Source organism: Cervus elaphus, chromosome 9 (genome assembly GCF_910594005.1).
Source record: "Cervus elaphus chromosome 9, mCerEla1.1, whole genome shotgun sequence".
In the NCBI taxonomy this organism is placed as follows: Eukaryota; Metazoa; Chordata; class Mammalia; order Artiodactyla; family Cervidae; genus Cervus; species Cervus elaphus.
In genome coordinates, this window is record NC_057823.1 from 26,179,771 (window position 1) to 26,207,355 (window position 27,585).

Here is a 27,585-nt window from a genome sequence, read left to right on the forward strand (position 1 = left end):
ACAAATAACACACAAAGGGATTCCCATAAGGATAACAGCTGATCTATCTATAGAAACCCTTCAGGCCAGAAGGGAATGGCAGGACATACTTCAAGTAATGAAAGAGAATAACCTACAACCTAGATTACTGTACCCAGCAAGGATCTCATTCAGATATGAAGGAGAATTCAAAAGCTTTACAGATAAGCAAAAGCAGAGAGAATTCAGCACCACCAAACCAGCTCTTCAACAAATGCTAAAGGATCTTCTCTAGACAGGAAACACAGAAAGGATGTATAAACGTGAACCCAAAACAACAAAGTAAATGGCAATGGGACCATACCTATCAATAATTACCTTAAATGTAAATGGGTTGAATGCCCCAACCAAAAGACAAAGATTGGCTGAATGGATACAAAAACAAGACCCCTATATATGCTGTCTACAAGAGACCCACCTCAAAACAAGGGACACATACAGACTAAAAGTGAAGGGCTGGAAAAAAATATTTCACGCAAACGGAGACCAAAAGAAAGCAGGAGTCTCAATACTCATATCAGATAAAATAGACTTTCAAATAAAGGCTGTGAAAAGAGACAAAGAAGGACACTACATAATGATCAAAGGATCAATCCAAGAAGAAGATATAACAATTATATATGCACCCAACATAGGAACATCGCAATATGTAATGAGTATGAAAGAGGAAATTAATAGTAACACAATAATAGTGGGAGACTTTAATACCCCACTCACAACTATGGATAGATCAACAAAACAGAAAATTAACAAGGAAACACAAACTTTAAATGACACAATGGACCAGCTAGACCTAATTGATATCTATAGGACATTTCACCCCAAAACAGTCAACTTCACCTTTTTCTCAAGTGCACACGGAACCTTCTCCAGAAGAGATCACATCCTGGGCCAAAAATCTAGTCTTGGTAAATTCAAAAAAGCTGAAATCATTCCAGTCATCTTTTCTGACCACAGTGCAGTAAGATTAGATCTCAATTACAGGAAAAAAACTATTAAAAATTGAAACATATGGAGGCTAAATAACACACTTCTGAATAACCAACAAATCATAGAAGAAATCAAAAAAGAAATCAAAATATGTATAGAAATGAATGAAAATGAAAACACAACCACCCAAAACCTATGGGACACTGTAAAAGCAGTGCCAAGGGGAAGGTTCATAGCATTACAGGCTTACCTCAAGAAACAAGAAAAAAGTCAAATAAATAACCTAACTCTTTACCTAAAGCAACTAGAAAAGGAAGAAATGAAGAACCACAGGGTTAGCAGAAGGAAAGAAATCTTAAAAATTAGGGCAGAAATAAATGCAAAAGAAACTAAAGAGACTATAGCAAAAATCAACAAAGCTAAAAGCTGGTTTTTTGAAAAAATAAACAAAATTGGCAAACCATTAGCAAGACTCATTAAGAAACAAAGGGAGAAGAACCAAATTAACAAAATTAGAAATGAAAATGGAGAGATCACAACAGACAACACTGAAATACAAAGGATCATAAGAGACTACTACCAGCAGCTCTATGCCAATAAAATGGACAACTTGGATGAAATGGACAAATTCTTAGAAAAGTATAACTTTCCAAAACTGAACCAGGAAGAAATAGAAGATCTTAACAGACCCATCACAGGCAAGGAAATCGAAACTGTCATCAAAAATCTTCCAGCAAACAAAAGCCCAGGACCAGATGGCTTCACAGCTGAATTCTACCAAAAATTTAGAGAAGAGCTAACACCTATCTTACTCAAACTCTTCCAGAAAATTGCAGATGAAGGTAAGCTTCCAAACTCATTCTATGAGGCCACCATCACCCTAATTCCAAAACCAGACAAAGATGCCACAAAAAAAGAAAACTACAGGCCAATATCTCTGATGAACATAGATGCAAAAATCCTTAACAAAATTCTAGCAAACAGAATCCAACAACATATTAAAAAAATCATACACCATGACCAAGTGGGCTTTATCCCAGGAATGCAAGGGTTCTTTAATATCCGCAAATCAATCAATGTAATACACCACATTAACAAATTGAAAGATAAAACCATATGATTATCTCAATAGATGCAGAGAAAGCCTTTGACAAAATTCAACACTCTTTTATGATTAAAACTCCCCAGAAAGCAGGAATAGAAGGAACATACCTCAACATAATAAAAGCTATATATGACAAACCCACAGCAAGCATTACCCTCAATGGTGAAAAATTGAAAGCATTTCCCCTAAAATCAGGAACAAGACAAGGGTGCCCACTCTCACCACTACTATTCAACATAGTTTTGGAAGTTTTGGCCACAGCAATCAGAGCAGAAAAAGAAGTAAAAGGAATCCAGATAGGAAAAGAAGAAGTGAAATCCTCGCTGTTTGCAGATGACATGATCCTCTACATAGAAAACCCTAAAGACTCCACCAGAAAATTACTAGAGCTAATCAATGAATATAGTAAAGTTGCAGGATGCAAAATTAACACACAGAAATCCCTTGCATTCCTATATACTAACAATGAAAAAACAGAAAGAGAAATTAAGGAAACAATACCATTCACCATTGCAACAAGAAGAATAAAATACTTAGGAGTATATCTACCTAAAGAAACAAAAGACCTATACATAGAAAACTATAAAACACTGATGAAAGAAATCAAAGAGGACGCTAACAGATAGAGAAAAATACCGTGTTCATGGATTGGAAGAATCAATATTGTCAAAATGACTATACTACCCAAAGCAATCTGTAGATTCAATGCAATCTCTATCAAGCTACCAATGGTATTTTTCACAGAACTAGAACAAATAATTTCACAATTTGTATGGAAATACAAAAAACCTCGAATAGCCAAAGTAATCTTGAGAAAGAAGAATGGAACTGGAGGAATCAACCTGACTGACTTCAGACTCTACTACAAAGCCACAGTCATCAAGACAGTATGGTACTGGCACAAAGACAGAAATATAGATCAATGGAACAGAATAGAAAGCCCAGAGATAAATCCATGAACCTATGGACAGCTTATCTTCGACAAAGGTGGCAAGAACATACAATGGAAAAAAGACAACCTCTTTAACAAATGGTGCTGGGAAAACTGGTCAACCACTTGTAAAAGAATGAAACTAGAACACTCTCTAACACCATACACAAAAATAAGCTCAAAATGGATTAAAGATCTAAATGTAAGACCAGAAACCATAAAACATCTAGAGGAGAACACAGGCAAAACACTCTCCGACATAAATCACAGCAGGATCCTCTATGACCCACCTCCCAGAATATTGGAAATAAAAGCAAAAATAAACAAATGGGACCTGCTGCTGCTGCTAAGTTGCTTCAGTCATATCCGACTCTGTGCGACCCCATAGACGGCAGCCCACCAGGCTCCCCCATCCCCGGGACCTAATGAAACTTAAAAGCTTTTGCACAACAAAGGAAACTATAAGTAAGGTGAAAAGACAGACCTCAGATTGGGAGAAAATAATAGCAAATGAAGCAACAAACAAAGGATTAATCTCAAAAATATATAAGCAACTCCTGAAGCTCAATTCCAGAAAAATAAATGACCCAATCAAAAAGTGGGCCAAAGAACTAAACAGACATTTCTCCAAAGAAGACATACAGATGGCTAACAAACACATGAAAAGATGCTCAACATCACTCATTATCAGAGGAATGCAAATCAAAACCACAATGAGGTACCATTACACGCCAGTCAGGATGGCTGTTATCCAAAAGTCTACAAGCAATAAATGCTGGAGAGGGTGTGGAGAAAAGGGAACCCTCTTACACTGTTGGTGGGAATGCAAACTAGTACAGACACTATGGAGAACAGTGTGGAGATTCCTTAAAAAATTGGAAATACAACTGCCATATGACCCAGCAATACCACTTCTGGGCATACACACAGAGGAAGCCAGATCTGAAAGAGACACATGCACCCCAATGTTCATTGCAGCAGTGTTTATAATAGCCAGGACATGGAAGCAACCTAGATACCCATTAGCAGACAAATGGATAAGGAAGCTGTGGTACATATACACCATGGAATATTACTCAGCCATTAAAAAGAATTCATTTGAATCAGTTCTAATGAGATGGATGAAACTGGAGCCCAATATACAAAGTGAAGTAAGCCAGAAAGATAAACACCAATACAGTATACTAACCCCTATATATGGAATTTAGAAAGATGGTAACAATAACCCTAAATGCAAAACAGAAAAAGAGACACAGATGTACAGAACAGACTTTTGGACTCTGTGGGAGAAGGCGAGGGTGGGATGTTTTGAGAGAACAGCATCGAAACATGTATATTATCTAGGGTGAAACAGATCACCAGCCCAGGTTGGGTGCATGAGACAAGTGCTCAGGTCTGGTGCACTAGGAAGACCCAGAGGGATCGGGTAGAGAGGGAGGTGGGTGGGGGCATCGGGATGGGGAATACATGTAAATCCGTGGCTGATTCATGTCAATGTATGACAAAAACCACTACAATATTGTAAAGTAATTAGGCTCCAACTAATAAAAATAAATGGAAAAAAAAAGCCAGAATTAAACAAATCAATATAGAAAATTTTTGCGTTAACTATTCTGATAGACATGTGGATAAATCATATTAATGGCCTTTTGCTAATTTCTTTTTTCTCCCTGTGGTGGATAAAATTTCAGGATAAATTATTTATCATTTGGGGGAAACTGTGATGGCTATGTAATGGATCACTTGGCTAAGCTGAAAACTGTATTACCCAGAATTCCCCCTTTTGTAAGTTTCCAATTAGAGCAAACCAGGAGAAGACTCTTTCAAGACTGGAAAGAACTAGGAACATAAGGCAGCTTATTTTGTCACTGACTCATATAGCTGATTGGATGATTCATCGTAAAGGTACAAGGCAGGAATTTAACCTGCAATTCTCTACTTTTTCTGGATTCACCTTCAGTTTTTTCTGGTTTTTGGCCAGGTGTGTATTTAGCTCTATAATCCCTTCTGCAGGATACCATTTTCACCAACATCAGAGGCAACAAGAATGCACATGAGTTTCAGTTCATCTTGCAGGGGTTTCAGCACATTTTCAGCGGGTTCCACCTCACACTTGTGATTTTCCCTTCCTAACTGCCTATGAACTTCAAGCTCCAGTAACAGATGTGGAGACAGATACAGTTTTAAAAAGACTACTTAACCAGTCTGATTATGTAAGCCAATTACCTGTGGTAAATATGTACATTTGTATATAGGTATGTATGTGTATATAAATGTATCTAATTTACATTGTCTCTCTAGAAGCTCTGAGGGAAAAGAATTTTGTACCTAGAATTTTATAAAAAGACAAATTTTTAATCAAGTTAAAGGGAAAAATGAAATGATTTCAAGACATACTAAGAATTCAGAAAGTTTCCCTCCCATGCACTCTTTGAGGATATTTATTGAGTACATTCTATAAAAACAGATATCCAAGATAGAACGTATATAAAATCCAAGAAACAGGCCAGGAACAGGATAGGACAGAAACAAACAGGACAGAAACAGGACCACAAGAGCAAATCGAAGAAATGTCAGGAAAGATAGCTGGGCAATAAGCCTGAAAAATAACTGGTCCAAAATGGACGAGGGAAGTCTTAAAATTTTAAGAATACTTTAAAAAGAAAGTAGACTTACTGCAACAAATAATAAGATGTATATGGTGAACAATCTTAGGATAAATTCTTAGAGGATAAATTCTTATCCTCTTCTTCTCTTCAAGGGAAAAAAAAGAGGATAAATCTTATCTTCCTCTTCTCATTATCTACAAACTACAGGGGTGCAGAATGGGGAGAGCTGTACAAGAAAGTCATGATGAAAAATAATACTCGTAGTTAATTTTATATTAGAAAATGGTACATACAGGAGACAAATATTATGCTTTTCAACTGCTTTAAACCTTTTGTACATCCTTTTTATGCTTGGAGAGTTTTTTGTCTCTGAAGGTGTATCACCAAAGCAGAAATCCCCAACTCACTTCTCCAGCTTCCCTTTCAGCCAGGTATGTGATGCAAGCTCTGCCATACAGATACAGCCTTATAAGACCTGAAAATAGATAATGTGCAGAAGCAGTCAAAAGCTTCTAACAAGGGATTGGCAGCGATGTCCAGTCTTCACCAGTCTTCAGTGAGAGAAGAGACCAGAAGTTCAAACACCAAGAGCTGAGAATACAGAGACACACTCTGCTGACTGTGTTCCTATGTGAGAGCAGGAAGGCTCCAGTTGATATCACATTGTGTTCAATGTGATAGCAGGATTGCCTCCATGAAATAATTTGTCCATGCTGCTCCTTACAATGCCTCCAAATCTGACTGTTGAGTCCTGACATATAGTCTGATCTGAAAATGACATTATCTTCTGTTTGAACTACCTATAACAGGTTGTGCCATTTGAAATTAAGAAAATTCACTAATGTAATAATTGGTACCAACAGTTTCAGAAGAAAGCAGAACGTGAAGGAAATGAGAATTAACACTTGGTCATGCAACTCTGGCAACCCATAAGACGACTTCTAGACCTTGTAATTGCTACCTATGAACAGTAAAAAAGGGACAAGGCTCTTCCTCTCTATACTGGAGAGAGTAAAGAAACACACTGACAGACTGATTAGAAACAAACTTCCGAATTTCTTTCTTTCACAGTGCTTAAGTAACTAAAAACAAAAACAAAATCATATTTTTTTGTAAACTGCTAAATTATATCAATTTAATTTGAAATATCACCTGGGATCTTATGGGAGAATCAGAACAAGGGTTGGAAGAGCAGCATCCTCGGTATTAAAATGGAGACATGCAGGTGTATTGGGATTACTCAGAGAACCCCAAACTTCACACTCCTGCCATTCTGAAAACAAGCAACTCCTTTCCTGCTTGACACAACTGTTCACTGCTTCTTGGCTTCTTTTTCCTTTTTATTTTTTTCTGGAACCTTAGGCTATGGTTAACAAAACTACCTTATCAGAAGCTCACTCTATCAATCAAATCTTTACAAAAAGATCTCAAATCTGAGGATTTCAAATATGATACAGGCTCTGATTTCTCATGTAGTGAGTTTGGAAGTTGCCACTGCATTATAAGAAGTAAAAAGATGAACACTGAAAATTCAAAAATTCTTCTTAGAGCCGTAAGAGAAGTGAGGTCACCAGGCAAACTGCTGCTCTCAAAACTGGAGAGACTAACAAGAATATACAGAGAATCACAACTCAGGTGAGTAGAACTCATGAGCTGAAACCTCTCTGGGAACCAGTTTCTGACAGGAAAATAACTGCAGCTGACAAACTGCGAGAGGCTCAGAGTGGACAAGTTTAGAAGTCCAGGAGGGCTCAGTATTGGGGGGGTGGCGGGGGGGGTCCACATTTTTGCAAGTTTTACCTCCAGGTCCTTAACCAGGATCTCACAGCATGTCTCAGAGGAAACTCTCCTCACGCTGCTCATGGGAGTATAAGCTGGTACAGCCACTATGGAGAACAGTATGGAGGTTCCTTAAAAACTAAAATTAGAGCTGCCCTGTGATCCTTCAAGCATGTATCTGGAGGAAAGTGTAATTTGAAAAGATACATGCACCTCAGAGTTCACTGCAGCACTATTTACAACAGCGAGGATGTGGAAACAACCTAAATGACCATCGAGAGGTGAATCAAGTAAATGTGGTATATTTATACAACGGAAGATTACCCAGCCGTTAAATGGAAGGAAATAATGCCATTCACAGCATGGATGAACCTAGAGATTATCATATTAAGTGAAGTAAGCCAAAGACAAATACCATGATATCTTTTCCATATGGAATATTAAAAAACATGATAAAAGTGAACTTATATACAAAACAGAAATAGACCACAGATATAGAAAACAAACTTATAGTTACAAAAGAGAGAAGAGGGGATGAATAAATTAGGAGTTTGGGATTAATATATACACACTACTATATATAAAATAGATAACAAACAAGGGCCTACTACAGAGCATAGGGAACCATACTCAATTTTCTGAAATAAACAATAAGGGAAAATAATATGAAAACTGAATCACTTTGCTATACATCTAAAACTAACACAGCATTGTAAATCAACTATACTTCAATTAAAAAATTGATTTTAAAAAACCCAAAAAGTAAAAAAAAAAATAATAATAATAATGAATACAGCAAACTCTTTACGTTCTCTACTTTTCTGATTCATGTTAAAAAAGGCAGGTTAATCAAATCTTTCACAGGTCGTAAGTGGTATAAAAATCAAGCTAATATTCATACCATTTTAGTTAGTATTTTTTAAAAACTGTTTTAAGATAATAACATTCTTTCCCTTTGAGAAACATCTGCCATCCTAAAACTGATATTTGACTGTTATTTTTTGCTTTAAAAAGTATGTTAATAGAAACTTTAGTATGCAACATAAATGATAACCTCACCAACCTTATCAACATTTGTACATGGATAAGAAGACAGGATTAAAACAAAAAAGAAGACAGGATAACTGGTTGTTGTTCAGTTGTTAAGTCATGTCTGACTGCGACTCCATGAACTGCAGCACGCCAGGCTTCCCTCCCCGTCCTTCACCATCTCCCGCAGTTTGCTCACACTCATGTCCATTGAGTAAGTGATGCCATCCAACCATCTCATCCTCTGTCATCCCCTTCTCTTGCACCCAATCTTCCCCAGCATTAGGATCTTTTCCAATGAGTCGGCTCTTCACATCAGGTGGCCACAGTATAGGAGCTTCAGCTTCAATATCAGTCCTTCCAATGAATATTCAGGGTTGATTTCCTTTAAGATCGACAGTTTGATCTTGCAGTCCAAGGGACTCTCAAGAGTCTTCTCCAACACCACAGTTCAAAAGGATCAATTCTTTGGTGTTCAGCCTTCTTTATGGTCCAACTCTCACATCCATACACGGCTACTGGAAAAACCATAGCTTTGACTATACGGACCTTTGTTGGCAAAGTGATGTCTCTGCTTTTTAATACACTGTCTAGGTTTGTCATAGCTATTCTTCCAAGGAGCAAGCATCATTTAATTTTGTGGCTACAGTCACCATCTGCATTGATGCTGCAGCCCAAGAAAATGAAATCTGACAGTTTCCACATTTTAAGGATAAACATACCATTTAACGAGAGTTAAGTGTGTAGGTGATAGTCACTCAGTCATGTCTGATTCTTTGGGACCCCGTGGACTGTAGCCTATCAGGCTCCTCTGTCCATGGAATTCTCCAGGCAAGAATACTGAAGTGTATGTTGCCATGCCCTTCTCCAGGCGATTTTCCTGACCCAGGGATTGAACACGGTTCTCCTGCATTGCAGGCAGATTCTTTACTATCTGAGCTGCAAGGGAAGCCTGTTATTTAGTCTACTAGGTATCTTATAAAAACTCCTGAAGCATGGTAGGGAAAGCTCCTGAGCACAATGTGATCCAACTTTTTAGCTTAAAATTATCTGGTCTGTAAAATGTTTTAACTAAATAAAACACAGCGTGGGATTTCTAATCTTTCATTCTGTATTTTTCTCTTAGTATAAAGTGAAAGATTTGGAATTATCCTATATAGCCAAACAGCTGTTTCATCTTCAAGTAAGTTCAGCTTTCCTAAGCTTATTTATAAGATCAAGTGTCTTCAATTTACAGCACCCAGTCTTTTCCTAAACATCAAAGAGTATAAACATTCCTTGTATTCACAGGATACGAGAACAGTTGCCACATGGCTAAATTCTTCCAACATAGGTCCATTTTAAAACATTTAAATGAATTTTACCACTGGTTTGATATGGTATGATACTGTCTGCATCTTGAAATAAGTTTCTTCACGTCACATCTTCCAGGCAATACTTAACACATATGCATGAAATTAATGGGCTGTTATTTTCCCATTGTCTTAAGTGATATAGAATCCAAATTCCTACAAGTCAACATCTTCTCAATATTACAGATTAATCTAATATCACTCATGAGTTACAACACAACAATGCCATCATTTATCATTTAGAATTCACTGCAGGGAATAGATGTCACTCAAGGTATTTAAAAAGGAAGGGGTTTAATGAAAATAATCAAACTAACATTCAAAGAACTGAATGAGTTGGATCTAAGATCACCAAGAATGACTCCCAGAATAATAAAAATAACAATTAAGGAAATGATTCTACTTACAACAGCATCAGAAACAGTAAAAGACATACGAATAAATTTAACAGAAGAAGGACAGAATTTAAATTTGGCCAAGAAATCTTTGAAATGAACTGAATTTCCTGAAAACATCTAGAATGAGTTGCCTGCAGTAAGGCAGTCTAGAGCTTTATTACAAAACATGTCAAAACTCCATTTTTAGACATTTGACCTTATAGGCCAATGGAACTGTATCTTTGCATTAGTCTATAAATTTTGAATTTCTGCAGACACAAAAAAGTGTGCCTTCATACTCCTAATGGGATTCCCTGGTGGTTCAGATGGTAGAGTCTGCCTCCAATGCTGGAGACCTGGGTTTGATCCCTTGGTTGGGAAGATCCCCTGGAGAAGGAAATGGCAACCCACTCCAATATTCTTGCCTGGAAAATCCCATGGACGGAGGAGCTTGGCAGGCTACAGTCCACGGGGTCTCAGAAGAGTTGGACACGACTGAGTGACTTCACTTTCATTTTCTTTTTTTTTCATACTCAAAAGATACTAACTTAACCGAATTCAACCCATTAACTTAAAAAAAAGTACTATTAAAAAAACATATACAGTGAATAATCAATTTGACTCAGAATTTTACTTCCAAATGAGTGGGGTATTTTTCCTGCAGCATATAGGGCAGATACTCATAGTAAAATATAGATGTTGGCGAGTTTCTATCTTAAAAGATAGATTTTACTCATTGTTTCTAGCTCATTTATTTCTGTCCTTGTTTAATTGCTTATAAGTCCTTAGGGTATTATAATATAGATAACAGTTCCACAAAAATGTTTTTGTTATGTAAATTAGAGTATATGTGCAATAAAAAGTTTTATATTAGATCCTAGCACCAAATTCCTTTAACTGTATGAGTCAACTACACTGGCTTTTAGCATCTAAAAAATCTGTACCATATTCAAATCTCTCTCTCATATTATTTAGAAAATAAATTACAGGAAAAGCCACTGAAATGGTATTCTCTTAACCAAATTATTGAAAGTGACTTACTATCGCATACTTGGTACACTTAGTTGCATGTTAAAATGAGCACAGGAAAGGAAGTCAACAAGAAGGAGAGAAGAGCTGTAATAGCTGGTATTACAAAGTATCAAGGGAAATCACTTGAAATGATTCATAAAGCTTTCAAAGCAGACAAATGGTCCCATATATGCCATTACCCATAAGAGCAACTATTTCCACTTCTGACAGCTTCGAGGTACAGGAAGCTGCTCACTGAGGACGTTGGCAATTATTTGTTTGATTCTGTTGTACCTGCATCACTAAACCAATAAAAGAGAAACCCAAGGTAGTTGCAGTTAGAAATCAATTTTTTTGCTGCTTCATTTTAAATGTGTTATTGGCTAAGGTGTCAGTATTGAATTATGCTGCAGCTAGATGTTTCACTGCATTTAGATTCTTGAATTAAAATTCTGCTTCTAAGTCACTACAATTATATACCTCAATTTACTTGCATATTCTGAAATGTTATGACTTGTTAGGAATCTGTCCCCCTATCCTGGGGATTTTCTCAGACCTCACATTTTGTAATTGGGAAAGTGACTTCTCTGATAATTTAACTAGTTGGTAGTAATGAAAGCTAAACAGAGAAGTGTAGCTTATAGGTGATTTACATCCAGGCCATAATTGTCCATGAGAGAATTATTTTCTATGTTTATTTAACATGTACCATACTCCCTTGTATGTTTAAATATTCTTTCTGTTATCATATTATATCTTTCCAGTCTGTACTTAGGGACCATTGGTACTATTTTCCAGTGTTCCACCACAGCAACTAACATTACATGTAGTCATAAACTACTGGGGCTGACAGGATCCTCTCATTCAACACCTTCACATCAAAGATGAAGAAACTGACTTTCTACAGGTCACAGAGTTAATTTCAAATTTAAAGTGAAAACACAGATTTCCAGTATTCTCTCTACTATGTTGTACAATCTCTGAAGCCAAGATGTCATTCTCATGTATTCAGTGACAATGGTCCTTGTATGGAGGAGATTCTCCCTGACAGAGGACAGGTGATCATGATGATTCTGATACTGTGCTGCTGGCTTCTTTTGTGAAGACACTGCTATTAACTCACTGCAAGAAGAGCTTGCAATTCAGCCACATTTTTGGTAGGGGCAATTGATTATCAATAAGCCAAACATATTCTTAACTGACTCCTCAGGTTTACGGTCAAGGACTAAAGTTGAAACTTGGCTACTTTAGCATTATTTTCTCAATAAAACACTTGGCAAGAATCAACCACAAAAATCTAGAAAGAGAAGTCAATTTCAGCAAGAATTTTAGAACAAGGAAGGAAAGGTCTGTTTTGGTTGCAATTTGCAAACCTCTTACCAGCCAATATACCAAGACTGAAAGAAAGCACATATGTGTCAGTTCCATTAAGCTGATGAGGCAGAAATTCAAATTATATGAACCACCCCAGACTTATGCTAAGTGACTGAAAACAAATTCAATTTAAATTTTTTAACCCAGAAGATAATTCTTATTTCATCTGAGGGCCAAGCAACATTTATTCAGACAACTCCTACAGAATTTTAGCCATAAACATTGAACACCAGAGTTATAGGGCTTAAAACTTTGGAGATTATTGGAGATTGACTGTCTACATGACAACTGAGAAGCTGTGCTGACCCGCTCTCCCCCATTAAAACTGGTGAAAACTACACTGAACAAAAACAGTTTTTTAAAAAAAACCAAACTGTGGAAATGGACCTAAAGACAAACAGTAAATAAAGAAACATCAACTAAAGAAAATTTTGAAATTTTGGTTTAAATAAAAGGGCAAGAGTCTGTGGTATTCGAAGAAGAGTATTCACTCACTCAGTTCAGTTCAGTCGCTCAGTTGTGTCCGACTCTCTGCGACCCCATGAATCGCAGCACGCCAGGCCTCCCTGTCCATCACCAACTCCCAGAGTTTACTCAAACTCATGTCCATCGAGTCGGGGATGCCATCCAGTCATCTCATTCTCTGTCGTCCCCTTCTCCTCCTGCCCCCAATCCCTCCCAGCATCAGGGTCTTTTCCAATGAGTCAACTCTTCACATGAGGTGGCCAAAGTATTGGAGTTTCAGCTTCAGCATCAGTCCTTCCAATGAACACCCAGGACTGATCTCCATTAGGATGGACTGGTTGGATCTCCTTGCAGTCCAAGGGACTCTCAAGAGGCTTCGCCAACACCACAGTTCAAAAGCATCAATTCTTTGGCACTCAGCTTTCTTCACAGTCCAACTCTCACATCCATACATGACCACTGGAAAAACCATAGCCTTGACTAGACGGACCTTTGTTGGCCAAGTAATGTCTCTGCTTTTTAATATGCTATCTAGGTTGGTCATAACTTTTCTTCCAAAGAGTAAGCATCTTTTAATTTCATGGCTGCAGTCACCATCTGCAGTGATTTTGGAGCCCAAAAAAATAAAGTCTGACACTGTTTCACTCACTACACCTCCCAAATGAGCAAGGTGGGGACGCCATTCCAAACTGCTGCAGCTTCGAACACAGGCCTCCTTGTCCCCAGCTCCCTGTCACAAAGCAACTTCCCCTTAGGGTAGAGTAAGATGTTTCACCCTACCCCCTAGGTATCTGTTGTTGAGGCTATATCCTGGATGAGTCATTGAGGGGCTGCTGCCAGGCCCTCACTTGTGGTACAGAGACTTTACTACATGATACTGTCAGCCTGAGAACGGAGGCTCTTTTTATCTTTGCCCTGGTTCATGAAGCAGCAGTCCCATGTTAGGTGAGGTAAGCACCTGAGGACTTCTGGCTCCTCTACCCTGACTTCTTAGGATTCCAATCCTAGAGGGAGAAGGGTCACTCAAAGAGAAGCATACCACTGTCCCCAGTTTAACTCTTGAGCCCCAGGTTAGAGATTTTGCCTGGGGTGGACAAACTGTAAAACAGCTCCGAATTACTTCCTGAACTGATTTCGCTGGATAAAGTCAAGCCTAAGGGCATTCTCAAAAACTGGAAGTTGCAGTGAAAGGCAACTGGGAGGAAATTTAAGACAAGGCAGCTCAGTTGGTGAAGAATCCGCCTGGAATGCAGGAGACTCCGGTTCGATTCCTGGGTCAGGAATATCCACTGGAGAAAGTATAGGCTACCCACTCCAGTATCCTTGGGCTTCCTTTGCGGCTCAGTTAGTAAAGAATCCGTCTGCAATGCGGGAGACCTGGGTTCGATCTCTGGGTTGGGAAAATCCCTTGGAGAAGAGAAAGGCTACCCACTCCAGTATTCTGGCCTGGAGAATTCCATGAACTGTATAGTCCATGGGGTCACAAAGAGTCGGACACGACTGAGAAACTTTCACTTTCAAACCAGGAGGCTGGGTAATTTATAAGAGAGAGTAACTACAGACAACTAGACCAAACAACTAAACAGAAGATCCCACAAGAAAATAAAAGACTTCAGCAACTCTAAGCCAGCTAGATCTAACGCATCTATTGAACACTCCACACAACAGCAAGAGGATATATGCAGATTGAATATTCTCCAGGATAATCTATGTGCTAGGCCATAAACCAAGACTCAATAAACTTAAAAGGCTAGAAACAATACAAAGTGTGTTCTCCTACAACAATGGAATGGAATTAGAAATCAGTAGTAAGAGAAATTTTCGAAAACTCATTAATATGTTTAAACAACATACTCTTAAATAACCAGTGGGTTAAAAAAGAAGTCAAAAGGGAAATCAGAAAATACACTGAGATAAATGAAAACAAGATACAACAAATACATTGTGTATTTGTGTACAACAAATACACAACAAACACATTGCTTAGAAAGAAATGTATAGCTATATGCCTATATTAAGAGAGATCCAAATCAATAACCTAAACTTCTACATAAGGCACTAGAAACCAAAGAGACTAAAGTAAGCAGAAGGAAAGAAATAATAAAGGTTGTGTGTATGTGTGCTCCGCCATGTCTGACTTTGAGATCCCATGGGCTGTAGCCCAGCTCTGTCCATGGAATTTTCAGGCAAGAACACTGGACAGTGTTGCCACTTCCTCCTCTGCGTATCTTCCAAACCCATGGATCAAACCAGCATTTCTTGTGTCTCCTGCATTGGCAGGTGGATTCTTTATCAACTGTGCCACTTGGGAAGCCCTAATAAAGGTTAGAGGAGAAATTAATGAATAGAAACGGTATGTTAACATCTCCAAAGGAACAGTAGCCTTCTTTCTCCAGGAATGACAAAAGCACTATAGGAGGGTTGTGGCTAATGAATTCAGTAGCTTATAATACTTTGCTTTTGTTACTTAGTGTCACATTGGACTAGGCTTCCCCAGTGGCTCAGATGGTAAAGAATCTCCCTGCAATGCAAGAGAACAGAGTTTGATCCCTGGGTCAGAAAGATTCCCTGCAGAAGGGAATGGCAACCCACTCCAGTATTTTTGCCTGGTGAATTCCATGGACAGAGGAGTCTGGTAAGCTACAGTCCATGGGGTCACTAAGAGTCGGACACGACTGAGCCACTAACAGTTTCACTTTCACCCCAATGGACCACAATATGTCATTCAGTTAAACTTTAGACAGAAGTTCTTTTCTGAATAAATGGAACCACTATCTAGGTAGATGTGCAAACGAGAGAATATTCCCAACCCTCATCAAAATTGCATGTACACATGGATATTTAATAGGTATCTTAAAACAAACAAAAAAAAATTGGATGATCAAAAATTCTTTTCTCTCCCTTCCATCCTTGGAAAATCTATTCCTCCCCAGGTCTATTCCTTCCATCTAAGAATATGACCTATGCAGTTGTTCAACCAAAAACAGAGAGGGACCTCTTTCTTGATCATCAACATCTAATCCAACAGTAAATCCTTCCTTGTTTACCTCAAAAATAACCCTAAAAGTATATTTGTTTTCTCCATCTTCACCAATGACACACCATCATCTCCCATCTGCAAATGGAATCTGATCACCTTGCTTTTCAAAGCAATTTTATGCCTTTTCCTAGGCACTGAATAAAATTTAAACTGTTGAACTCGGTACACCAGGTCCGACACAATTTAGCCATGCCTGCCTCTCCAACTGCATTTCTTCTACTACCCTTTTGTTCACTAGTTTCCAGACAAAGTGACCTTTATTTACTTGATGATATTAGGTTTTTTCTTTCTTCTTCTTTTTTTTTTTTTTAGTTAGAGCATCTTCACTGGCTTTTTTTATTGTGATCTGGAATACTCCAACTCTATTTCTTGTTACTGTGTCATTTTTGTCATTAAGATGTCAACTTAACTCTTACCTACTACCTAGACATTTCTAAGTAAAATATTCTAAGTAAATATTTCTTCAGCCACTATATCATTTCATTTTATTTTCCTCAAAATAAATATCATTTTAATATATTTTATTCATTTCTTATTTATCTATTTGTCTCTTCCACTGGACTGTAAGCTTCACAAGAGCAGAGACCTTGTCGACCCTGTTCACTGGTATATCCTCAGCTACTGAAGAATGCCCAGCAAATGGTAGTGACTCCATAAATAAATGAACATGTTCTTGAAATTTCCTACTATTCCAATCCTGTATTCAACCTTTTACTGTTGAATACTGTTGTTTACTGTTTTAATGTTGAATAATCCTGTTGGCATTAATTTATAAATATCTTTTGAATATATCTACTTTTTCCCATCTCCTCTATTACCTTGCCAGATAACATTAATCTCTTAATTGAGATTAAGAGCCTCTGATTCTGAGATAGCCTCCTACCTGAATTTTTGGCATCATCTTTTGTCCCTCTCTCATCTTCTTACCACCCTGAAGATATGAATAATCCATTCAAAATTATAATAGAATCATGTCCCTCTGCTATTTGGTACTGTTCAGTGGCTTCCCATTGTTCTTAGACAAATATCAAAATTATTAAGAGCTACAAGGCCATAGGTGGTCTTATTCCTATATACTTCTTCAGTCTCATCTCACTAATTTTTCCTTCATGCTCTAATTTCTGGCCACCCTGGCTTTCACTGAATTACTTATCCTATTCTGCTTTCTGCATCATGAAGCCTTAGTGCATGCTACTCCATCAGCCTGGAACAGTCATCTTACTCCTCTTTAATACTTATGTTTCAGATCTCAGTCAAGAGTGCTAAGTGCTTTAGGAAAGTCTTGTTTGACCCATAGTGAAGATCAAATGCTCAAGCCTGGGTTATCAGCAGGAACACTGTTGAAAAAAGAAAAAAGTGAGAAAATAAAAAAAGAAAATCCAGATGAGATGCCTGGGTTCATCCCAGGCTTCTTGGATCAGAATATAAAGGAGTGGGTTCTAGCTATTCATATTTTCTAAACAACCTCCCCTTCTGTTTGTTATCTTTGATTATGAAACTCTGACTCTACAGGATCTCAAGCTATTGCTGAAAATACTCCAAAGATTGAGACGAAACTATTTCTCAAGGCTGAGCATCCCCCTTTTGCTAGCTCCAACTGATTATTAGAAAGGTCAATTTCAGTGACTGAGCAAAAATTGGTTTTCCCTCAACCTCTTTCAACTGATGTTCATTCTGTATGTCTAACATATATAACAAATTAGAATTTAGTGAAACACAGGGCTGCTTTGTTTTATTGACAAGTCATCTGACACTTTGACTCATAATGAGCTTTCTTTTCATCTAGTATCTAAGCCTCTAACAGTGATGCTAACTAATACTTCCCCACTTAATGCGCATGGACAGAGTTCTCCGTGTGTCTTTTTCACTTGAGCACACCATTCTTCAATCTACCTATCGTATTTGATTTCATTCTATTTAGCCTATTCTAGAATGACAAAATCTTTGAGGTCCTGATTTGCTACCCTTCTGTTTTACTTCATCTAGTAATGAATAGATGTGCCTTCAGAAAATCATTAATGAAAATGTTTAATAAAAAAAAATCTAGATCACAGACATTTTCTATGTCACTGAAAACATTTCTTTATACTAAATTCTTCTGATATCAACTCAGTTACAAGTTTACCATTTAATCAGTTTAGATAATATTGAAAACTTTCCAAAATGCTATAGTTTGGGCAACTATAACAAAATACCATAAACTGGGTAACTTATAAACAACAGAAATTTATCTCTGCCTGTAGCGCCCTATGTATATGTGCTCAGTTGCTCAGTCATGTCCGACTCTTTGCAATCCCATGTACTGTAGCCACCCAGGCTCCTCTGTCCGTGGCATTTTCCAGGCAAGAATACTGGAGCGGGTTGTCATTTTCCACTCCACGGGATCTTCCCGACCCAGGAATCAAATCCGAGTCTCTTACATCTCCTGCACTGGCAGATGGATTCTTTTACCACTGTGCCACCTGGGAAGCACCCAGTATATTTTATCTAAAGCTTCTTTTAAAACAATGGCAACAGTCATAAAATGGCTTATTTTATTCCAGATGTTATTATGCATGAGGCAGCATTTTTCCCGAGCTTAAATCTATTAATTTATGTGATAAGAACTCAAAGAAAACTGAACATTGCAATTTTTGTTATTTTCCTTCAATTATTATTTCTATTATTATTGTCCTTAGCGGTTCTATAACCAATTGTAACCTTGTCAGGAAAAAGAAAGAAAAAAACTGCAGTTACTCTGACATAACTTGTTTTAATGAGGCCTTGCTGGCTTTAATGATCCTGTTTCCTTTCCCAGTTGCTCACATATCAACCTTATAATAATATATTTTAAATTTTAGCCTGGAAAAAAGGCCAAGTTTTCTGTTTGCAGAGTGTACACATCAGAACTGCTTTTACTTTTGTTTCTGCATAGTACCTTAGAGTTAATCAGTATTAACTGTAGGAGAAATGCACATTTTGGGAAGTTTGGGGTCAGCTTATTAAATAAAGTCAATTAGAAAGGCAGAAATGATTAATACTTCAATGCTTATACAGACCACAAAACTGCTATTATTGTGTCTTAATAGCTCATTTTTTATATTCTAAGGATGATTACATCACTTTCTATATAGGCACAAGTGATTATCACAGATTTTTAACCACTAAGTTAAAACTATCTTGATTATAGCCTCCGAGAATTGGGTCCCTAGGCAGGTCGAGGCATGTTGACTTCCTGGGACCCCTGGATAGGCAGATCCCCAAGCAAGTTGAGGCATGACAACGTCCTGAGGACTAGATCCCTAGACAGGTCAAGGCAAGTTGACCTCCTGGGACCCCCAGGCTGGAGTTGGGCATCCCCAAGGTCTCCAGTGTGACTACTGCTGGGCAGAATTAAGGGGTTGTAACCTTACTGATCGGAGAAGGCAATGGCACCCCACTCCAGTACTCTTGCTTGGAAAATCCCATGGATGGAGGAGCCTGGTAGACTGCAGTCCATGGGGTTGCTAAGAGTCAGACATGACTGAGCGACTTCACTTTCACTTTTCATTTTCATGCACTGGAGAAGGAAATGGCAACCCACTCCAGTGTTCTTGCCTGGAGGATACCAGGGATGGGGGAGCCTGGTGGGCTGCTGTCTATGGGGTCGCACAGAGTCGGACACGACTGAAGCGACTTAGCAGCAGCAGCAGCAACCTTACTCATTGCTAGTTTGTCCACCACGGATAGGAATAGATACCATGATGTAAAGCAATCCAAGCCTGTGCCCTGAGACTGGGAACCTGGTGCAACAGCCATAAGCCTTATCCTCTTATTGCTCTGAGGGAATGTAGGTAACTGATTTCTTCCCTAGTCCTCCACAAGAGCAGTTTAGGGTGTTTCCAATGGTAAACATTTTATTGTCATAGACCCACTTTAGGTAATAACAGAAGTAATGACAAAGGAGTGGGTTATCTGGTCCTGTTGGGGGCATTAAGAGTATTTTAATAATAAGTTGGGTGGAGGGATGTTGTCTACAAGGGGGCAGGGTCCTGGTTGTAGGAGTTAGGAAGTGGCTTAAGAACAAATCAATAAGAGACAACAGACCAGATATTCCATAAAAGTGGAGTGGAGATTTGATCTGGGGGTTATGTTTGTAACTTTAGGAGAAGGGTGGTAAGGGTTTGGGCCCAAATGGCCTGCAGGGCTAATTCCCAAGTGGCAAACATTATCCTTGGAAGCCCAATTGCCCTTGAAGGGATGCCACCAACAGATGGGACATCTAGCAGGCACTGTGTGCCTGACACCCGCCCCAGAGGGTTCACTGAGAGATGCTGTTGTTGCATATGTTGTAGGAAACATAGAAGATGAAGGCCTGAGTATCTAGAGGGATTGGGTATTATACAGTATTTCCCTCCCAAGGGCCAGCTATATCATGGCTGTCCCTCCAGAAGATTGTAGAGGAAACACTGTGGGCCTGGAAGGGGCTCAGGTAAAGAGCATGAAATAGGAGGAAAGAGGGCAGGGCACAACTTTTGAAAGAATGACACAGCCCAAGGGCATAACACAAACTGATTAAAATCAAGTGGGACCAAGATGACCAGTCAAATTCAACTAAACCTTGATCCTCAATCTGCAAGCTAAATGACACAACCAGAGGTTCCAGGACAGTTCCAAGACACTGTCAAAAGGAGTTGGAATGAACCTCCCACTCATTAGCATATGAAATCACCCACCCATAAAAAACTAACCACACCACATTCCACGGCCATCGGCCATCGCACTGGCCCTCTGTGATGGCCCACACTCTTGGAGTGTGCTTCTCTCTGAATCCGAACAGATCCACCTCTTACCTATCGCTGTGTTTCTCACTGAATGTTTTTTGCAATGAGACATCAAGAACCTGAGCTTCATTAGGTCCTAAAATCAGGCACCGAGGCTTCTGGCTGGGCTTAAGACCTAGTAGAATCCTACTAAGTGACTAAGCATAGCACAGAGTCCCTGTGGACTCTGTGCATATAGCACGTGGGTTTGGGTCCTAATCTTAGGTAAACAGTTTCAAACACAACTTTTCCCCTTCAGGAAAGATGATGACCTGCCCAATATTTTGTAAGCAGTGGCACAGATGGAGAGAGGAGCTGAAGGACAAGGACAGGAGAAAAAACAGTGAGAAAAACGTGCCAAGGAATCCCCTTCATAATCTGCCAGAAAATCTGCTAAGTACCGGACCTGTGCTCACAGTTTTGATTAGCCTGATCCTTGGCACAAAGAAGATTAAGGACAGAGGCACCCTCACCCGCTTGGGCAACAGCTACTAAGGCGCTACAGATAGTAGAGCCTTTGGGACACGTTGGGGAGTAACCCCTGCCAGAGTCCCTCAACTGCACCCACTGCCACTCGCCTGTTTGCAGAGGTTTCGAGAAACAAGAATCGAGAGATTGTAAAGGAATTAAGATTTTGCTAGCTATATGTCCTTCCAGCCATATGAGCAAGGACCTCCTACCTTAACTGGAGGTTTACTGGAATCTGAGACTGAGTCGCGTGAGCTTGATGCCAAATTTGTTATGGCGGTCCTGGTTTCTGGCATGCTGGACTTCTTGTCACTTTCACTGAACTGGATTTTCTTTGCGTTCAGCTTCCACTGTAGGAGCTTTCGATGAGTTGGGCTTCTGCTGTGCTTGGCCTCTGCCTCCTGGGGGTCAAACCGAGGTTGTTTCAGCCAGGTTAAATCTGAGTCACGGCACTAGATATGTTGGGGGAGTGTTTAATTTCTTTGGTTCTGTCTCGCTGCAGCAAAAATTTGAAGCAATGGACCAGTGTTACAGCTCGGTTTTATTTGGCAAGCAAGGAAAATACAACCTCAGGCATGAGGGCGGATGGACCCAAAAGAAGAGGCCTCAATCCATCTTGGCTTCTTTCTTTTTACATATTTGTCTCCTCCCCACCCCCTCCCCCACCTTGAGCCTGCCCTATGCAAATTGGGCTGGCCAAGAAGCAGGTATGTTTGTTTCACCTGAAGTTCTCACTCTGGTCCTCGGACCTTCCTTTGTTCCATTTTTTCAGGCTTCTCCCTTTGTCTTTTAGTCACAGCCATTTTGGACTCCTTTTTCCTATTCTAACTACCTAACACCTTTAAGTTTATTAGTCTATCATTTTAATTCCATATGGCTCAGATCTGTAGCCTCACCGACATAATATAGAAACAAAAAACTTTGTTCTTATTTAATCATGAAGACATTTCTAAAAGAAAATTTCCAAAGCACCATTCCTTCCTCAATCTACCCTTCTAATTCCATTATATTAAAATTATGCCCCATACTTGGTTAGTGACTCATTTCTTGAAGAGTAACATGCTGTTTTTATGTATTTTTTTAAAACAAATAAACAGAACAAAAAAATGTCCATGTGAGGAAATTAAAAATTTGTTCAGTTGCAAGTGATACAAACTCAATTTCAACTAGTTTAAGCAAAACAAAATAAAACAAAAAAGGAACAAAAAGACTCTATAAACTGGAAAAGAAGAAGGGATGCTGTGCTACAGAAACAGCAGGTACCCACCTCATTCCACTGACTGGCCCCCTTGCATGCACACACAAACTGCTATATACATCCTTCCTTCCAATACACAATTCATTTAAGTGTTGGTTCAGCACTATTTACACAATTATTACAAGGAATGAAGAATACATTCTCAGTGTTAAGAGGTGAAATATTACAGATGAAAGTAAAAACCTACTTCAACTACCACAAGCAACCCCTGCTTTTATCCCAGTTTATCAGATTATATTTACAGGCTCTTTTTTTTCTTTAAATATACATACACATATACACTTAGGTTCTAAGAGAAACATACAGTGTTGATGTATGCACGCATATCTTTGTATTTTTCACAGAAAAGTCATACTACATGTAATATAGAAATTGCTTCCATCCCTCTCCCTCTCGCCCACTACATTAAGTCCCTTGGAGAGTCTGCCATGTCATTTTCAAACCTGATACATAGTATGTCATGGCTGTACATACCATAATCTACTTGTAGTTTATTTTCCCACTAATGGAAATATAGGCTGCTTCTAATTTTACAGTAATACACAATACTGCAATGAAAATACTCGTTTATTCCTTCTTCTTAAGTACAATATTAAAACTGGGTATATAACAAGAAATTGTATAAATTGTGTTTATATTTTCTTCCCTGTTTTCCATTAGTCTGTGATTTTCATTATTTGGCTATCCATTTACATATTTTGCTATTTGTATATTTGTTCGCTATTTGTATATTCTTTTCCATCTGTCACTTGCTTTCTAATACTGCTTATAGTGAAGTGTATTGTTGCAGAGACTTTAAAAATGTTATATAGTCAAATTTAGCAATTTAATTTTATGGCTTCTAATTTCGGTTTACAGAGCACTTCCGTAACCCACAGTCCCCAGATTATTTTGATTTATTTTCTTTAAAAGTAATAACTTTATTATGTTTCAGAACTTTAATCCAACTAGAATTTATTTTTATGACTCAAGTGAAGATCTTTAACTGTGGTTTTGCCAAATACTTATCAGAATTTCCAGCACTACCTTTAAGTAGCTTAAAGGTTCTCTGCCAATTCAAAAGAGTTAAAATAATTTTTATAACTAACTTTCCATATAGATAGGCCACTTTCTGTCAAAGTGATCAGGTTTTTACATCTGCACCAAATAACCAGTGTTTTAATAATTTTATATTAGAGCAAATGCTCTCAAACTTTTTGCTCTAAATCATCTCAGTTGCTTTCTATTTTCAACTGAGCTACAACAGAGACTGGATTTATTCTCCCAGAAGAAATACTGGACAAAAGGTACACAAATAATAGTCTTCAAGACATTGAACATCAGGCAAAAAAGGAAAATGATCACTGAGAGAAAGGAAACAAATTTAGGCTTACAACTGTCACAGCTTTATGACCTTGAATGCTCCAGGCAACAGAACAGGGAGGGAAAACCCAGGCAGATCCTGGAAGGTTTCCTGACCTGAGATGATGGAAATGGAAACTGAGTGGCTATAGTTAGCCCAAATGCTGCTCTGTTACTATCAAACAAGTCTCAAAAGTAGGAACTATTCCAAGTAACTTAATTTCATCTCAGAACAAAGCTCAATCATACACATTATCAATGAAAAAACATCCAGCAATTAAGGCAAAATTCACTATGTCTGACATTGGGAAAACCCAGGAAAAGACAGCCCCAAATTGGGGGTGGGGGGGGTACACCAATCAAAAGAAAACAGGAAGGTCTGAAAAGCCCAGCACACCTGAGATGGCAAGCCTTCTGGGGGACTCGACATGCTGGGGTGGCCTGGGATGGCCCTGTGGCCGCCAGGGGAGGCTGGACCCTAGGACAAGGGGTGCTACCTGCCTGACTGGCTCCAGAGCAGCTCTCAACACCTAGCTGCCTACTACGCACTTTTACTCTCCACCCCCTACTATGACCACTACAGGAACGCCCTGACCCCCAAGGAGGAGGGTTTCCAACCTTTCTAGCAGTTGCAGGCCCTGTCCACATAGGCTTCTGGACAGCACCTCCCTTGCTGTGTGCCCTGGCCTGGCCTTGCCAAGGGAGCCGCTCTATGACTTGCCCTGGTACAGCAAGCTGCCAACTTGATACCCAATTCCCCACCTCCCCAAGGAGGTAGGACAATTCCAGAATGGCAGTCACCACCAGCGAAGACTTGGGACACACTGGCGGCCATTGTGATGGTGGACAGTGCCAGGAACCTGAAATTTTCATTTCGCTGCTGCCCACAGATGCTCTGCTATTACCTGAGGGGCCAAAGCCCTCCCTGCTGTTATCTGAGTCCCCCAGTGAGCTCTGGAAAGTCAAAGTGTTAGCTGCTCAGTTGTTGTGTCTAGCTCTGTGATTGCATGGACTGTAGCCCACCAGGCTCCTCTGTTCATGGAATTCTCCAGCCCGAAACCCGTGAACTAAGAGGGGAAGGCATCTCACTGCTACCACTTTACCCAGAAAGACCCGCACTTAGTTCTGTACTGGGTCATCCCCAGCCCGCAGCTTTCAGCCCACCTGCACCATGCAATTTCCAGCCTCCTGATCCCCATCAACAGCTCCAGGTCTGATTTTCTTCCTCAGACTCTGAATAACGACTCCCTTCAACTACCAGAAGGTCTCCACCTCCAGCTGATGAAGTTCGGTGAAGTCACAGGTTTGGGGGTGTTCTACAGCAGCTTTGTGGCCAAAGGAGTCAGGTTTGGGACCTTTCAGCCTAAAGTGGTCAACACCAGTGAAGTCAAGACACATGGAGACAATTTCTTAATACATAGGAGATCTTTGAGTATGGTCATTTGAGCCACTTTATTCATGGAAAAGGAGGTGCAGGGAACTGGACGTCCTATGTCAGCTGTGCCCATTTCCCGTTGGAGCAGAACCTTGTGGCCACTATGTCAAGGGCAGATCTTTTATGAAAGCTGTAAGGAGACCTACCAGAAACAAGAGCTCCCCCTGTGGTATGGAGATTGCTATGAGAAGTTTTTGGATATTCTGGTGAGCCTGCAGGTTGTAAAGCAGGGGAAGTAGGCATCCGGGTCCTCCAAAGGTGATGACACATCTTTGCCGTACCCAGTGAGGCCTTCTTATTGGAAGGATTGGGCTCTTTCCCCAGCACAGCACCTTCCTGCAGCTTCTCCACTTGCCTATGGAACTTCTCCCTTCAAACTCTAACACAGAACACAAAGCTGAGGGCATGTCTAACCAGATAGCCATTACTCAAGATGGAGGAAGATGTCCTCATCTTTCCAAAGCTGCTGAACCTACTTCTGTTCACCAGGATACTTTTTCTTGTATCCCTTCACCTGCTCACAGAGAATAAAATAAAAGTGAAACAAATGGATGCAACCTCTGCTTTAAAAAAAAAGCAAATACAAACACAGATATTAAAATTAACAGTGATATTAAGTTGGCTGTCATAACTATATTCCACATGGTTAATACGTTAAAGAAAAAAACTGCGCATGTTGAATAGAGACATGGAAAATATAAAAAAGATCCAAAAAACTCCACACCCAAATCCCAGAGCTTAAAATTATTATGTCAGAAATGAAAAATCCTCTGGATGAGATTGATGGCTGACTGGATATTGCAGCACAAAAACTGATCAACTTTAAGACATAGCAACAGAGATTATAGAATATGAAAAAGAGAGCAGAACGTCTAAAATAATGATGAGGAGAATTAGCGAGCTATGTGACAACTTCAAGCAACCTAATATATGGGTAATTAAAATCCCAGAAGTAGAGAAGAAACAGGGGGTACAGAAAAAACATATGAAGAATAATGGCTAAATTTTTTACTAATTTGATGAAAAGTATAGTGCACAGCGTGAAGTTTTACAAAAGCAAAAGGCAAAAGAAACATTTTTAAAACTGCACCAAAGCATATCATGATCAAACTGCTCAAAACCAGTGATAAAGGCAAAAATATTAAAATCAGCCAGAGAAAAAAGACACATTACATACAAACGAACAGAGATAAGGATGACAAAATATTTCTTATCAGAAGCAATATGAACCTGGTCATACTGGAGCAACATCTTTAAAGTATTTTAAAAAATCAACTTATTAATAGAAATATATATTTAGCAAGGGGCAGGGAGATTCAGGAGGGAGACAAAACTACAGAAAGGAAGAAACCTTTGTGGATAATGAATATGTTCATTGTCTTGATGGTGGTTATTTCACAGGTATGTACCTAGGTCAAAATGTATCAAAATATGCACTTAAAGTTTGCAATTTATCATATGTCAATATATTTAAATAAAGCTATTAACTTTTTTAATGGAGAAAAATTTGCCATTCTTACATAGTTTACGATTTTCTGTTTTAAAATCAGTTGGTCAAGTTTCATTGTAATCCCTAATGGAATTTAAATTTGAATTCCACTGATGTATAAGAGAAAGAACTGATATACCTGTGATTTTGATTTCATTTTCTTAATTTGTGTGTGTGTTCTGATTGTTTCTGGAAATGTTGTTGAACTATCTAAATTGTGTCTTTTCAATTTCTCTTTCCTCCTTGACTCTTACAGGCATACCTGTAATTTCAAAAATGTCCAACTAACTTCAATGTATAAATGAAAGTACAGTTATTCCCTCATCAAAGGGTAACAACCAGTTTCTCTATCCAGTAGTATCTAGTTACCCAATAACATACGTTCCTCTGCCCAGTTCCAAATTCAGGATCTCTAATTGAACAGATTCAGAAATGGTTTCTTGGGATCCCATTAATTCAAACCACAATGGGAGGAAAGATTGAGAAGTTCTCATTTAGAAATGGAGGAATAGGTCCAGGTAGTAGTGATTTGGGTCCAGGATTTACATCATATCCAGATGGGCCCCAGAAGCAGAGGTTTCCTACTCTGGATGTAGTACAAGTTACTTTTTCTGCCTAACTGGCTGTCTCTTGCTCTGCTTACTGTAAATATCTCTTTCTGACACTTGAGAGGTATACTACAAAGACTACCACTGCTGGTGACCATGCCAGTTCAGCAGTCCAGATGTTGTTTCTGCCAGGTTTATGGCCTAAAAATCAGCAGAGGTATTGAGCAATCTGAGGGCCTTGGATG

The 27,585-nt window shown here is 39.0% G+C and overlaps 1 pseudogene; it reads left to right on the forward strand.

Annotated features, from left to right (window-relative positions):
• The first annotated feature begins 24,314 nt into the window (after positions 1–24,314).
• On the forward strand, positions 24,315–25,686 carry LOC122700735 (annotated as a pseudogene).
• The last annotated feature ends 1,899 nt before the right edge of the window (positions 25,687–27,585 follow it).